The following is a 13,769-nucleotide window of genomic DNA, read 5'->3' as shown; positions in this document are numbered from 1 at the left end:
GGTGTGGGTGTGAGACACACCCATTGGGCTTCTGAGATCTTGGCCTTTATTAGAGTGGGCTGCAGCCAGAGGCACAGCCGCTGGTTCAGGCCCCCTGTAGGCAGCCGCCGAAGCCAGCTGCCAAAGGGGGCCGGCCTTTGGAGGTGGGACTGAGGGCTGGGGCCAACATACTAACTTGAATGGCTAGAGAAGATTCTTGCTCACATCACTGTTGGTGAGATTGGGTCGAAGTAGTCATAATGTGTTTGGGTTCGTCTAGAGATGGGGAGACAGGGGGCACCTTCGTTCAATGTGAGGCAGCTATTCTGGTGGTGGTGGGGAATAGAAGAAGTAACGTTGGCAGGTCAGCAGGCCATTCCAGGGGACGGGTTGTCAGAAATTTAATAGCTGTCTCCCCTTCCGGATGTCCTGCCAGCTCTGTGACCTCAGGGAGCACTGCCAACAACCCACATAGCCTTATCTTGCTCCTCTGCAATGCCAGGTCGGTCCAAAATAAACCCGAGGTCATCCATGATTTGATTATGGATGAAGGGGCTGACCTGGTGTGTATCACCGAGACTTGGTTGGGGAGACTTGGTTGGGGGAGGCTGGTGGCCCAGCCTGGTCCCAGCTTCTTCCTCCAGGGTATTCTGTAGATGAGCAGGTGAGAGGACGTGGGCGGGGAGGTGGAGTGGCTGTGGTCTATAAGGATAACATCTCCCTTACGAAGGTCCCTGTTGAGGTATCTGACCACATTGACTGTGTGTACCTAAGTTTGGGGACCAGGGATAGTCTGGGATTTCTGTTGGTGTACTGACCACCCTGCTGCCTTACTGCCTTACCCTAATCCCTTACTGAGCTCACGGACTTGGTCGCAGAACTCACGTTGGAGTCTCCCAGACTTTTGGTGCTGGGGGACTTCAATGTTTATTTTGGGACCAATTTGTCCGGGGCAGCTCAGGAATTCATAGTGGCCATGACAACTATGGGCCTATCCCCCAAGTGGTCTCTGGACCAATGCACATTGCAGATCACATGCTTGATTTGGTCTTTTACTCTGATCAGGGTGGTGTTCGGTGGGTGCGGACTCCTGTAATTTCCCTGTTGTCATGGACGGACCACCATCTGGTTAAGGTTAGGCTTACAACTACTTTCCATCTCTGCAGGGGCAAGGGGCCTATTAGAATGGTCCGCCCGAAGAGGTTATTGGATCCAATAGGATTCCAAGAAGCCTTGGAGGGATTTAATGTTGGTTTTTCTGGTGATCCTGTTGATGCCCTAGTGCAAAACTGGAATAATATGCTCACCATGGCAGTACACATGACTGCTCCTAAGCGTCCCCTCCAACCCGCTTCAAAACTGGCCCCTTGGGACACAGAAGATCTATGGGGGCAGAAGCAACAAGGTAGGCGACTGGAGCACAAGTGGAGAAAGATTCGACTAGAATCTGACAGATTACGACATAGAGCACATTTAAAGATCTATGCTCAGGCAATACGTGCGGCAAAGAAGCGGTTCTTTTCTGCCCGTATTGCATCTGCGAGTTCACGTCCAGCGGAGTTATTCAGGATTGTGAGAGGGCTAGTATGTACCCCCCCCCTTGAATCAGAATTTGGAGCCATCAGTTACCTGCTGTGATGTGTTTAAAGAACCTTCTGCAGATAAAATCTCTCGGACTCGGGCCAACTTAGGTGGAGATTCCACAATTAATTCGATGTCTGAACTGGAGGTGTCCAGCAACTCCTCTTACGTGATTCGACTGGATCGGTTTCAGTTTGTGACTCCTGAGGACGTGGACAAGCTGCTCAGAATGGTGCGGCTTACCACTTGTTCTCTGGACCCTTGTCCAGCATGGCTTGTTCTATCTAGCAGGGAGGCTATTGTAGGAGGCTTGGTAGAAATCATAAAAGCTTCTCTGAGGGAGGGCAGGATGCCTCCATGTCTTAAGGAGGCAATTTTTAGACCTCTTCTTAAGAAGCCTGCATTAGATCCCTCAGAGCTGAGCAACTATAGGCCTGTTTCCAACCTCCCATGGCTGGGCAAGGTAATTGAGAGGGTGGTGGCCTCTCAGCTCCAGGTGGTCTTGGAGGAAACTGATTATCTAGACCAGGAATTCAAAACGTTGGGTCCCCAGATGTTTTTGGACTTCAACTCCCATAATCCCCAACCAAAAACCACCGGGACTGGGAATTATGGGAGTTGAAGTCCAATAACATCTGGGGACCCAGCGTTGAGAATCCCTGATCTAGACCCATTTAAAACTGGCTTTCGGGTGGGCTATGTGGTGGAGACTGCCTCAGTTGGCCTGATGGATGATCTCCAATTGGGAATTGACAGAGGAAGTGTGACTCTGTTGGTCCTTTTTGGACCTCTTGGCAGCTTTCAATTCTATCAACCATAGTATCCTTCTGGAATGTCTGAGAGTGTTGGGGGTGGGAGGCACTGTTTTACAGTGGTTCCGCTCCTACCTCTTGGACAGATTCCAGATGGTGTCGATTGGAGACTGTTGCTTTTCTAAATTTGAGCTTAAGTATGGTGTCCCCCAAGGCTCCATACTTTCTCCAATGCTCTTTAACATCAGTGTGAAACCACTGGGAGAAATCATCAGGGGATTTGGAGCAGGGTGTTATCAGTATGCTGATGACACCCAGATCTACTTCTCCGTGTCAACCTCTTCAGGAGATAGCATAACTTCCCTAAATACTTGCCTGGAGGCAGTAATGGGCTGGATGAGGGAGAATAAACTGAAGCTGAATCCAGATAAGACAGAGGTACATATTGTGCAGGATCAGAACTCCAGAGACTATTTTTATCTCCCTGTTCTAGATAGGGTCACACTTCCCCAAAAGGAACAGGTTTGCAGTCTGGGAGTACTTCTGGATCCAAACCTCTCTCTGGTATCTCAGGTTGAGGGGGTGGCCCGAAGGGATTTCTATCAGCTTCAGCTGATACGCCAGCTGCTTCCGTTTCTTGAGATAAACGACCTCAAAACAGTGGTACATATGTTGATAACCTCCAGACTTAACTTCTGCAATGCGCTCTATGTGGGGCTGCCTTTGTACGCAGTTTGGAAGCTTCAGTTGGTACAGAATGCGGTGGCCAGGTTGGTATCTGGGTCATATCAGAAATGTCACGCCCTCGATCTCAGATAGCGAGGAGGAAGGGAAAGTTGACAGCCTTTCAGCCGATGCAGGGGTGCCTGAGGGGCAGAGCCCGGCTGTCAGTTCCCAAGAGACGGCTGAGGAAGGTCCAGCTGATGTTTCAGAGCAGGCACAGCAGTCTGAGGCAGCAGAGACAGCGACGGACAGACTAGAAGATGACCTGTGCAGGCAACCCCCACTGACTCCACAGCAAAGGCGTGTCACAAGGCGAAGAGCACAGATGGAAAATATCAGGAGGAGTAAACGCCTCTTGCAGAGGGCTGATAAGCCTTGAATCCCTGCCAGCGGAGAGTTATCAGCTTGGACTATAAAGCACATCAACAACTTTCTGTTAACTTCTGGAAGACAACATTTGTCAACCCTCGTGTCGACAGCTGTCAGCCCAAGCCTGATACAGAGAACTATTCCGAGCCGTGTTTCATTTCTGGAGCCCAGTTTGTATTGTGGACTATCTTCCTGGACTTCCCTTCTGGGTGGCCAGATTGCTGACAAGAAAGACCACATCTCTCCTTTGTTGACATAGTTACACTGGCTCTCAATAGGTTTCTGGGCAAAATACAAAGTGCTAGTCTTAGAACTTATAAAGTCCTAAATCTAAATAAATAAATAAATAAATAAATAAGAGACTCTGGGCCAGTCACTTCTCTCTCAGTCTAATCTACTTCACAGGGTTGTTGTGAAAGAGAAACTCAAGTATGTAGTACACCGCTCTGGGCTCCTTGGAGGAGAGCGGGATATAAATGTTAATAATAATAATAATAATAATAATAATAATAATAATAAATGGCTTAGGCCCTGGGTATCTAAAAGAAAGTCTTCTTCATTATGAGCTCCACCACCCATTGAGGTCATCCAGAGAGATCTGTCTTCAGTTGCCACCAGCTCGGCTGGTGGCCACACGGGGATGGGCTTTCTCGGTTGTTGCCCAAAGATTGTGGAATGTGCTCCCTACTGAGACACGATCCTCCCCATCTCTGACAATTTTTAGAAAGCATTTGAAAACCCACTTCTTCACCCAAGCTTTTTCAGTTCTTTGAAATTTTATGGTTTTAATTTGTGAGTGATTTTTAAATTTTTAAATTGTTTTAAGTTTTTGTATATATTTTAACTTGTTTTATGCTATTATTAACCGCCCAGAGACGAAAGTTTGGGATGCTGTACAAATGTGATAAATAAATAAATAAATAAATAAATCTAAATATAGTGTCATCTTATCCGTGACCACTCACCTGGTCACCTATGGTGACCTGGAATTAAGGCTAGGTGAGCAAAAAAAAAAAAATCATTTGGGTGGGTGGTGGTGTCCTATACTGCAATGCATGCTCGTTGGGTCTTTCAGGCCCCCAGTTGTTGCTAGCTATCGCTTGTTCCTTCCCTCCTTCCACCCAGCAGCCTGCACCGCCATGATGCAACTGTGAAGAGTATAAAAGAGAACTTACTTGGACTCCTCCCAGCCAGTTATTGTATGCAGCTATTCTCCTCCACCCAGTGGCAGTGTGATTTCTGTGTCTCCTTCCCATGCTGATGTGATCAGGAGGGAGTGGGGATTTACCTAGACTCTTCCCAGCCAGCTATTTCTTGCTCTTCCTGACCCTTGGAAGACTATCAGTCACACTGCTGAGATCGTTCAGGAGCATAGCAAAACACGCGCACACACACACACACACACACACTATATATATATTTGAAGCACCCCCTCTAACATCTCAAACAAAGCAGGACAAAAGTTTGCAGCCAGTTAAGTTTTAGGCGGTTAATTACAAGGCTAACATATTGAATAAATTTTTATTAAGTTCTAGCATATGAAGCAGCCCTGATGCACCAGTGGATTCCCTGCCTTGGAGGGAAACAAACCTTGTTGATGTAGGATAGTAGCCCTCAATTAATAAATTCTGAAACAACTTTCTTATCCACAGTTATGTTAACAAGCCCTCTAGAGGGGCTTACACTTGGGAATGTTTGGCTGTAGGTGTCTCACTACAGTTTAAGATGATGCTCAGTTTTTCCCACCCTTCAGTTCCTTGGAATACCATATACACCAAATCTTTTTTTTTTTTTAATGAACTACAGTATTTGCATAGACATTATCACAGATAATGATCTATGCTTATCTTTCCTCCAATTACCTTAAAAGATACAAACATTATTGTCATAGTATGTGAGTCACAACAGAGGGAAGCAAAAATGTATTAAATAGGTGTAGGGAACATAAAGATTGCGTAAGTGGTGGCCTAATTTAAAGAGATTTCTGTTACAATCTTAAATATAGATATATGGAAGCTTACTAAGCTAAAATCAATGACCCTTATTTCCAAGTGACCATACATAGCTTCAAATTATTGGAAAGTATACCCTGTTAAAATTGGACTTCCCAAGTAAATCTGTATACTATCAGGATGTTTAAAATATCAGCCTTCCACATGCAACACTTTTTGTGTTTCAAAGCTGTGTATATTTTTGCAGGCTTTTACATTCACATCAGCAGGAAGAGTAAAAAGCTAACAGATGTAATATAGTAAAAAGTTAATAGCTTATGGAATAAGGTAGTATTTATTTTGCAAACAGGTTTGCTAGTTGGGAGCTTACAACTGCATTTCTTAAAAATATCAAGATGAAGGCAAACTTGAATTGTTACTATCAATATCATATTAGTTATTCTGGAATTGTTCCAACAGCTCACTCACCTTGTTGAAGATAGGTAAAAGCACATTTTCGAGATTACAGCATGATGAAATAAATGGAACACAAAACCAGTCTAAGAGTCACATATAGTCCTACAGTTAGGTACTTGCTCTGAGCAAAGTTGCTAGACCCACTGCTCAAGCCACCCTTTGACACAGAGATACACACAGGTAGACAAATGTACGTTTTGCACTTGTCTGCAAAGCTGAGCGCACGTACATGCATACACACACACACACACACACACACACACACACTTACACATAGCCAGGATATTCAAAGGGTAGAGTTTGGGTAATAGCAGACCACAAGACAAACCCACAAATCAAAGCAGTGTTCACAGAAACTGAAGTATTTCAAAGGGGCAAATCCTGCGTACAGTCATAGGAGTTTCACAAGGATTATCTTATTTATTTATTTTATTTATTTACATTTATATCCTGCTCTTCCTCCAAAGAGCCCAGAGCGGTGTACTACATACTTGAGTTTCTCCTCACAACAACCCTGTGAAGTAGGTTAGGCTGAGAGAGAAGTGACTGGTCCAGAGTCACCCAGCTAGTATCATGGCTGAATGGGGATTTGAACTCGGGTCTCCCTGGTCCTAGTCCAGCACTCTAACCACTATACCACACTGGCTCTCTTACAGTGGATCTCCAACTTGATCCTTATTCAGCCCTGCTTAAGTGGAGGAGAATCAGAATCAGGCTGATTTCCTCATCATAAGAAATATATGTCCATATTAATTTGGTGTATCAGAACCAGTGGACTACCATTCAAATAAAGCCAAACCATCCCTAGCAAAATTTGCATCCTTTTGGTAGTTACAGCATTAAAAGTAGCATAATTTAAAGGCTCTCTAGAAAAACTTAAAAAGATTCACATGGAGCAGGGGATAGAGATTACATTCAATTTGAGGAGATCTGCAACCAAAAAATCCCAGTGTGCAACAAGTGCAAAGCAATGCACATCTATTGCATAGTCAGTTGTGCAGAAATGTGCTTGGTCATACACCTTTTTTTTCCTTTTTAAAGGAGTGATTTGTTTCACTAAGAAAAACTTGAAAATGTTTAGACTCAAAACATTAAACTCTCTTCCTGGACACCAACAACTAGGCACAGTTTGGGGATATTCACTTATTACTCTGTCCAGTTATTAAGCACAAGGGTGAACTATTTCAAACAATCCAGGTCTTCCTCTCATGTAACATATTGCAATTTCTCTTCCCCCCTCCCTGAAAAGCAATTTTGTAAACTTTAATATAATTACTGGATTCAAAACAATTCAAGGATACCTAACAAAAGATACCCAATTTGTTATTAAAGAAGCAACCAAGGACCAGTCTCTAAATATGATGGTTCCCACCCCCTCCCCCAAAATAACTCTGATCATAAAGACATCCAAGGTTTGAAATGAAAACCACAGGGCATCACAAAACAGGTATAACATCTATGCTCAGCAGGACACCAACATGCACATGATTGTACAGTGATAAAGCAAAGGGTGGCTTGCCAGATCACCAACTCTAGGAACTCAACAGTAAATTCTGCATTCCCTACACTGCCAAATAAGAATGCTGGAAGAACCTACGGAAAGCTCAGCATGCAAGGAGGGATGTCTACCTCATACACTTTGCCAAAGGGTACCTCATCATCTGCTCTTTGCAGGTAAATGGGGTCTAAGGCACACCGTCCCCTGTTCCCTGCTGTGGCATAATTTGAAAATCTAGTACAAGAGGGGAAGATTAAGGAAGAGAAAGATTCTCTCTTGAGGACGCTACCAAGTGTTGTTTTCAGATGGAAGAGGAGTGCTGTCGAACCCCTTAGAATTCATGATTCCCAAGGGGACACCCGGGAAGCAGTGACCTGCCCTGACACGGGAACATGCACCTCGATGTTGAAATTGACAGAAAGGGAGATTTGCCGTCCTAGTGCTTACCTCTGCAGCTAGGCTTCAAAATGGGTTAGCCCGAGAGAGATAGAGAGAGAGATGCTCTGTTTCTTCCCACAAAGCAACACCACCTCCGAGCAGGACTTGGGGAAGAGAGACAAAAGGGAATCCCCCGCAGATCTTCACGCCAGCAAGGCCCCCATGCCTTTCTTGCAAGGCGCCGGGGGGGCTTTGCGCCCCAGAGACCTCCTTCAGCAAGCAACCCCCCTCCCACCCCACCCCCCGCTCAAAACAGCCCCTTGGGGTGGAAGCTGCCCTGCGCTTGGCTCACCAGCCTCTGGCAAGAGGGATGCCCCGCTCCTGGGCGGAGGGCGCCCCCTTCTTCCACTTCCACAGCCCTCCTCCCTCTGCAGTGGGGGATGCCCTGCTCCTTGGCACAGGATGCCCCATCGCCCGGCTTGGCAAGAGGGAAGCCCTCCTTCCTAGCCAGAGGGACTTCCCCTGGCGCCGCGCACACACTCGGGAGAGATGCTCTGCTTGCTGCCTGCCTGCCTGCCGCTCAGGCCGGGCTCCGCTTGCATCCGCCCCCCTCCCCTGCCTCCCCCCCCCCTCCTCCAGGGCTCTGTAGTGCCAGAGGGACTGCTGGGGACCCCAGCCAGCGCCTCCCATTGCAGGTGAGCACGTGCGCCTTGCGGAGGCCAGCGCGGGAGCGGGGGGGTCTCTGTGTGTATGTGTTTCTGCGGGGGGGGAGCAGGGGGGCTGGGGAGTGCGGGAGAGCCACATACCTGCTTGCTGCCCAAGATCCTAACAGGCGCTCCGCTCTGCTGCAACAGCAGCTGCAGCTCCCAAGGATCAAGGCGAGCGCGCGCTCCCTCCTCCTAGGTCCGGGGTTCCAGCGCGCAAGCACGCAAGGCGCGCGCGCCCGTGCTCTCCTCCTCCCCCTCCCTCTCCAACCGCCCCCCCCCCCCGCTCTTCAACTTATTCCTCCTTTTCCTCTCCTCTCAACCCCCTCCCACCGGCTCGCTCTCGCCACTCCACAAGCGCGCGCGCGCGCCCCTCAACCCCTTCCACCGCACTCGGGGGCGCGCTGCTCGAGCTCGGGCTTGCGCTCGCCAGACACTCATCTCCTTGCCTCCTCCCGGGTCGCCTTGGAAACAAACCAGCCGTCGGGGCTGCGCTGAGGCGGGAGGAACGGGGGGAGGGAGGGGGAGGGAGCGTGGGGTGGGCAGTGGGCGCTCGAGGGTCACGTGGCGGGGCTTGGCGGACCAATCCGGGAGGCCTATGGAGGGGCTCGTGCTAGGACGGCGGTTGGGGAGGGGTACCTGGGGTGGGGGGAGGGAGCTCTTTTTTTTTTTTTTTTTGCCTGAGGAGAAGCTCCTCCCTTCAGGTTTTGGAGGGAAACTCGGGCGCAGCGTGCGGGGTCTCCAGGGGGAGGGGGTGTAAGCAGTGGCCCCTCAAAGTGAGGGAGAGAATGAGGGAAATGGGGAGGTTTTGAGCTGGGGGGGAGGTTCTTTGAACCCATCTGCTCAATCCTGGGTTCTCTGAGCCCCCCTACCAGCTATATCCCTGTGCAGGGGCCCGAAACTGACACTGTCTTCCTAGCCTTTATGGGCTTTTTGTTGCCCCCAGACAGGGGTGTAGCTCTACTTGAACGGATGGGTTCATAGAACCTCACCCCCCCCCCACCACCACCAAACTCAAGAAAATAAAATCCAAAATGAAATGTAAAAGGACCCATTTTTGCTGGCATTTTAAATCTTTTTAGTCAGAGCTATGCTTCCCCCCCCTATTTTTAGCTTGATATTTTAATTGTGTGATTATTATAGTCTTTTAGATTTTTTGGTGTGAACCGGGATTGTTTTAATGAAAGGCGGTGTACAAATTCAACAATTAAATAAATAAACTAACTCACTCCTTGGCGCCCTCCAGCTCCACCCCTCCCTATCTTCTTCATTATCTCCCTCACCCCAAGGGGCTGCCGGAGAGAGGGGTGAACACAGCCCCTCTCCCCCAAGGACACCCCTGCGGCCCCAGAAATCAGACCAAGGTGTTTGCAGGAAACCGACCCTGTATTCCTAGCCTTCTGCGTCCAAGACCCCAAATGATGAACCCCGTATTCATAACGCAAAGAAACAGCATCTGATGTAAAATGACATAAAAGAAGACGAAGGTGTTTGCAGGAAAGTGATCGTGTATTCATAACCTTAAGGATTCTTCCTTGCCCCCAAGAAATAAAATCCACCCTCCTTGCCCCCAGAAATAAAATGCAAAATGAAACTTTAAAAGACACATTTTTGCTATGTAAACCATTTTGTAAGTTACAGAAACCGCTTTGTAAGCACTATATACATGTTTCCCATCATGTTTTTGAAACAGAAGACAGGCTGAATCTAAGTTTGCTCAAGTAACCATTCTGCCTTCAAAAAACAAAACACTATTATAAGTCGTTCACTTTGTTGGCTTCTTTTCTTGTATTTTTGGTGCTCTTTCGATCATAAATTGAGCGGGTCAAGAAAAAAAGCCCTCCATACCCACCCAAAGTGGAAAATGTATTACAGACATAAGTTGCTCATGTTTTGTTTTGTGTGGACAAAATGTTTTGTTTGTTGAACAAACAGATCAGCCAGGTCTTCTATTTCAAAAACATTATTACAAATATTTATATATTCCTTACAAAGTGGTTTACATGGCAAAATATGAGCCTTGGGGGGATTTTAATAACAGCAAGTCTATTTTAAATATATTTATTACATTTCTTTCCTGGCCTTCAAGGAGCTCAGGGAGGCATACATGTTCAATGCCTTCCACTGCCACCCCATGATGTTGGAAGGTTCAAATAAGGAATAAGGATAATTTCTTTTGTAGACAGTGTTACTAATAACACAGAAAAGTTAAACTGGTGTGTAAGCCAAGGGGCTACAATGACCATCTGGCATTAGTAACTCCATATTGAATAATTAAAATGATATGAACAAAACCCCTTGATGTCCTAGTTCTCCCCAATGATGTGATAATTTGACAATTCATTGTGTACTATTTAATGGGTGTTGCTTTGGAGGCTGTTCTGAGTGGAAACCTGACTCAGAAAGAAATATACACATAAAGCATGGAACTCCTACAAAGGGGCATTAATGTCTATATATACACACCCTTCTCTCATGAGTTGCATTTTAGGGTTGTCACACTAAGGTTAAAGACATCATTGATTCATCATGTGAGTTTTAGTTGACTGCTTAATCAAGGAATTAAATTTGCATATAAGTAAAAAATATTGTGAAGCAAAAATAATACATTGTATATATTTTTAGACAATGTACATGTATATCATAACAGGCATCATTTTATAAGAGGCGTTCTCTTCTGTGTGAGAGAAGGAGGTATGCCTCATAGAACTGTAGAGCTGAAGGCGGGCTTTCTAGACCACTTCCCTTCTCAGTACAAATCTGGAGCATTGCCCTGTTGCTGCTTTAAGACTTCCAGTGATTACCTCCTCCCCATGTAATTGGTTCCATTATCAAATATATTTAACTGTTAGGAACATAGGAACACAGAAAGCTGCCTTATACCGATTGAGACCATTGGTTCATCTAGCTTAGTATTGTCGACACAGACTGGCAATAGCTTCTCCAAGGTTGCAGGCAGCAGCAGCCATATCTTGGAGATGTCAGGGAGGGAACCTGGAACCTTCTGCATGCAAGCATGCAGATGCTCTTCCCAGAACGGCCCCACCCCCGATGGGAATATCTTACAGTGCTCACATGTCTCCCATTCAAATGCAAACCATGGCTGACCCTGCTTAGCAAAGGGGGCAATTCATGCTTGCTACCACAAGACCAGCTCTCCCACCAAAGCTCCCCTCCTTGCCAAACAAAGTTGACAAGTTTCTCCTAACACTGAGCAGAAAATGTATTAATTTTTGTAAACCCATGCAATTAAAATCCCATTTCTTAAGGCCTACTTGATATCAAAAGATCAGATATCAGTTGTAAAGCAGCAGCTTTATAAGAATAGCTGCTGGAAGCCTTAAAAAGGTTTGCTTTTTAAACCTTTAAATCTGTTTATGGCATGGTTCTTATTGCAGGTGTTTTGTGCTAATATTGATTGATTTGATTGATTGATTGATTTAGCAAAACAACATAGCTAGTGAGGTCATTCACACAATGTGCTACCTGGGTTTGAGAGCTGTATATGCTCCCAATTTTCAGTTGTGTGGAAGCAAGGTTAGAGGAAAACCTGGGTAGAAGTTATTGTGTGGATGTAAGGTAGGAGGAGAACCTGGGTAGCTTTTCCTCCTACCTTGGGGCTGTTCTTACCATCAGCCAAAACTGGGCTAAGAAAGCCAAGTTTTGGCTAATTCTAAGAACTACCGGGAGCTGCATAAAACATAAATTGTATGTTTATTTAAGGTTTATATACAATCTTAGGGTTGTTTATATACAACCTTACAGCCTAAGGCTGTAATCCTAATTAACAGGAGGATTTACCTCTGAGTAAGCATGCTTGAGATCAAGCTTTTAAGAGCTGTCTTAATTGTAATCCAAGACTCTAACAGCTTGGAATATTGTGTGTTAGGAGTTGTAGCTCACTCAGACATCAGCACCATTGTATTAAAAAATATTTAATGTTAGCATCCATCATTTCTACATAATGTACACGTTAGATAAAAATGAAGGGGAAGATTATATACTGGATCCTGTTTTACAAGCAACTCACCAAATGCATACTTAATCTAGGAAAAAACTATAATTGAGGAAGATTTTGTTCAATTTGATTGAATAAATATATTATATGTTTGTATATTGTACCCTTAATCTTCCTCAATATATATAGTCCTGTTGTTCAATCTAACTTGTTGTCTCAAACAAAGCAAATGGTGGCTGTGATTGATTGTTTTGTGCAAATTAAATGCAGGTTGTAATACACCATATTACAAATATAAACAGGCTGTGTTGGCATTCTTTCAAAACTTGCTTTTTTTGAACCATAGAGACATTTTAAAAATTCTTTAATGCTATTCCCCCCTGTTCTTTCACATACAGTATACGCACTAGGCAGATTACATAACCACACAGAGAGAGCAGCTGCAAGATTAGATGATACAGATTAGAGATTACGTTGATTCAGCAGATTGTCCTATGGATGTCTGAGAAAGATTACACTATAGGAGTAAAGAATACCTGTTTCTACAGGGTAAGCTCCAAGCTAAGTTGAACAAATTAACTCAATACAAAATTGCATTTTACAATATTTTAAAAGGAAAAATTAAGATAGTCATGAACTGATAGAATTGTTAACCTTTCATTGATATGTCCTTGGGCATTGTGTAAATCTGTTAATATTAAACTGTTTTTGCATACTTAAAAATGTACACACACACAACCTGTTTTTCCAATCAATCATTTAAATAAATTGTTTTAAATAAAATTTAAAATAATTTCTATAAATAAATTATATGCTGTTCCATAATTAAAGCTTGCCAAATTTTAATTTCTAGCAATAATGTGCCTGCCTGTTTGTTTGTTTGTTTGTTTTTACAAATCCTAAGAACATAAGAACAGGCCTTCTGGATCAGGCCCAAGGCCCATCTAGTCCAGCATCCTGTTTCATACGATGGCTCACCAGATGCCTCTGGGAAGTCCACAGGCAAGAGGTGAGGGCGTGCCCCCTCTCCTGCTGTTGCTCCCCTGCAACTGGCATTTAGAGGCATCTTGCCTATTAGGCAGGAGGTGGCCTCTAGCCACCAGACTAGTAGCCATTGGTAGACCTGTTCTCTACAAATTTGTCTAAGCCCCTTTTAAAACCATCTAAGCTAATGGCCATCACCACATCCCATGGCAGATAATTCCATAGATTAATTATGTGTGGAGTGCAAAAGTATTTTTGTCAGTCCTAAATTCCCTGACCTTCAGTTTCATGGGATGACCCCTGGTTCTAGTGGGAAAAGAAGCTGCCAAAAAGCATCAAGAACTATATTGTATTATATGACTCTTGTCTATATAAATATGTTGGTATGTGGCTTTTAGGTTTAGGAACAGTGACCTTTCCTGATACACGTGGACC

General features: G+C 45.0%; 2 protein-coding genes across 21 annotated transcripts in view; one reads left to right on the top strand and one right to left on the bottom strand.

Moving 5' to 3' along the window:
* TMEM266 (transmembrane protein 266) overlaps nucleotides 1-8,857 on the bottom strand; it is a 124,599-nt gene extending 115,742 nt beyond the window's left edge. For 6 of the 8 annotated variants that reach the window (XM_053271944.1, XM_053271952.1, XM_053271949.1 and 3 more), the window contains exon 1: nucleotides 8,495-8,857. The gene's annotated coding sequence lies outside the window, so the exon portion shown is untranslated. Of the gene's footprint in view, nucleotides 1-7,757; nucleotides 7,829-8,494 lie in introns of those variants that run through there. The other 2 variants (XM_053271946.1, XM_053271948.1) reach the window with 2 other exon arrangements.
* NRG4 (neuregulin 4) overlaps nucleotides 1-13,769 on the top strand; it is a 121,392-nt gene that overhangs the window by 33,596 nt on the left and 74,027 nt on the right. For 2 of the 13 annotated variants that reach the window (XM_053271962.1, XM_053271961.1), the window contains exon 1: nucleotides 9,089-12,899. The exons of 3 other annotated variants lie outside the window; for them this stretch is intronic. The gene's annotated coding sequence lies outside the window, so the exon portion shown is untranslated. Of the gene's footprint in view, nucleotides 1-7,863; nucleotides 8,384-9,088; nucleotides 13,360-13,769 lie in introns of those variants that run through there. 8 more of the 13 variants (XM_053271965.1, XM_053271957.1, XM_053271963.1 and 5 more) reach the window with 7 other exon arrangements.

This window comes from Hemicordylus capensis, chromosome 10 (genome assembly GCF_027244095.1).
Source record: "Hemicordylus capensis ecotype Gifberg chromosome 10, rHemCap1.1.pri, whole genome shotgun sequence".
Taxonomy (NCBI): Eukaryota; Metazoa; Chordata; class Lepidosauria; order Squamata; family Cordylidae; genus Hemicordylus; species Hemicordylus capensis.
The sequence above is the reverse complement of the archived record's forward strand: the minus strand, read 5'-3'. Positions and strand labels throughout refer to the sequence as shown.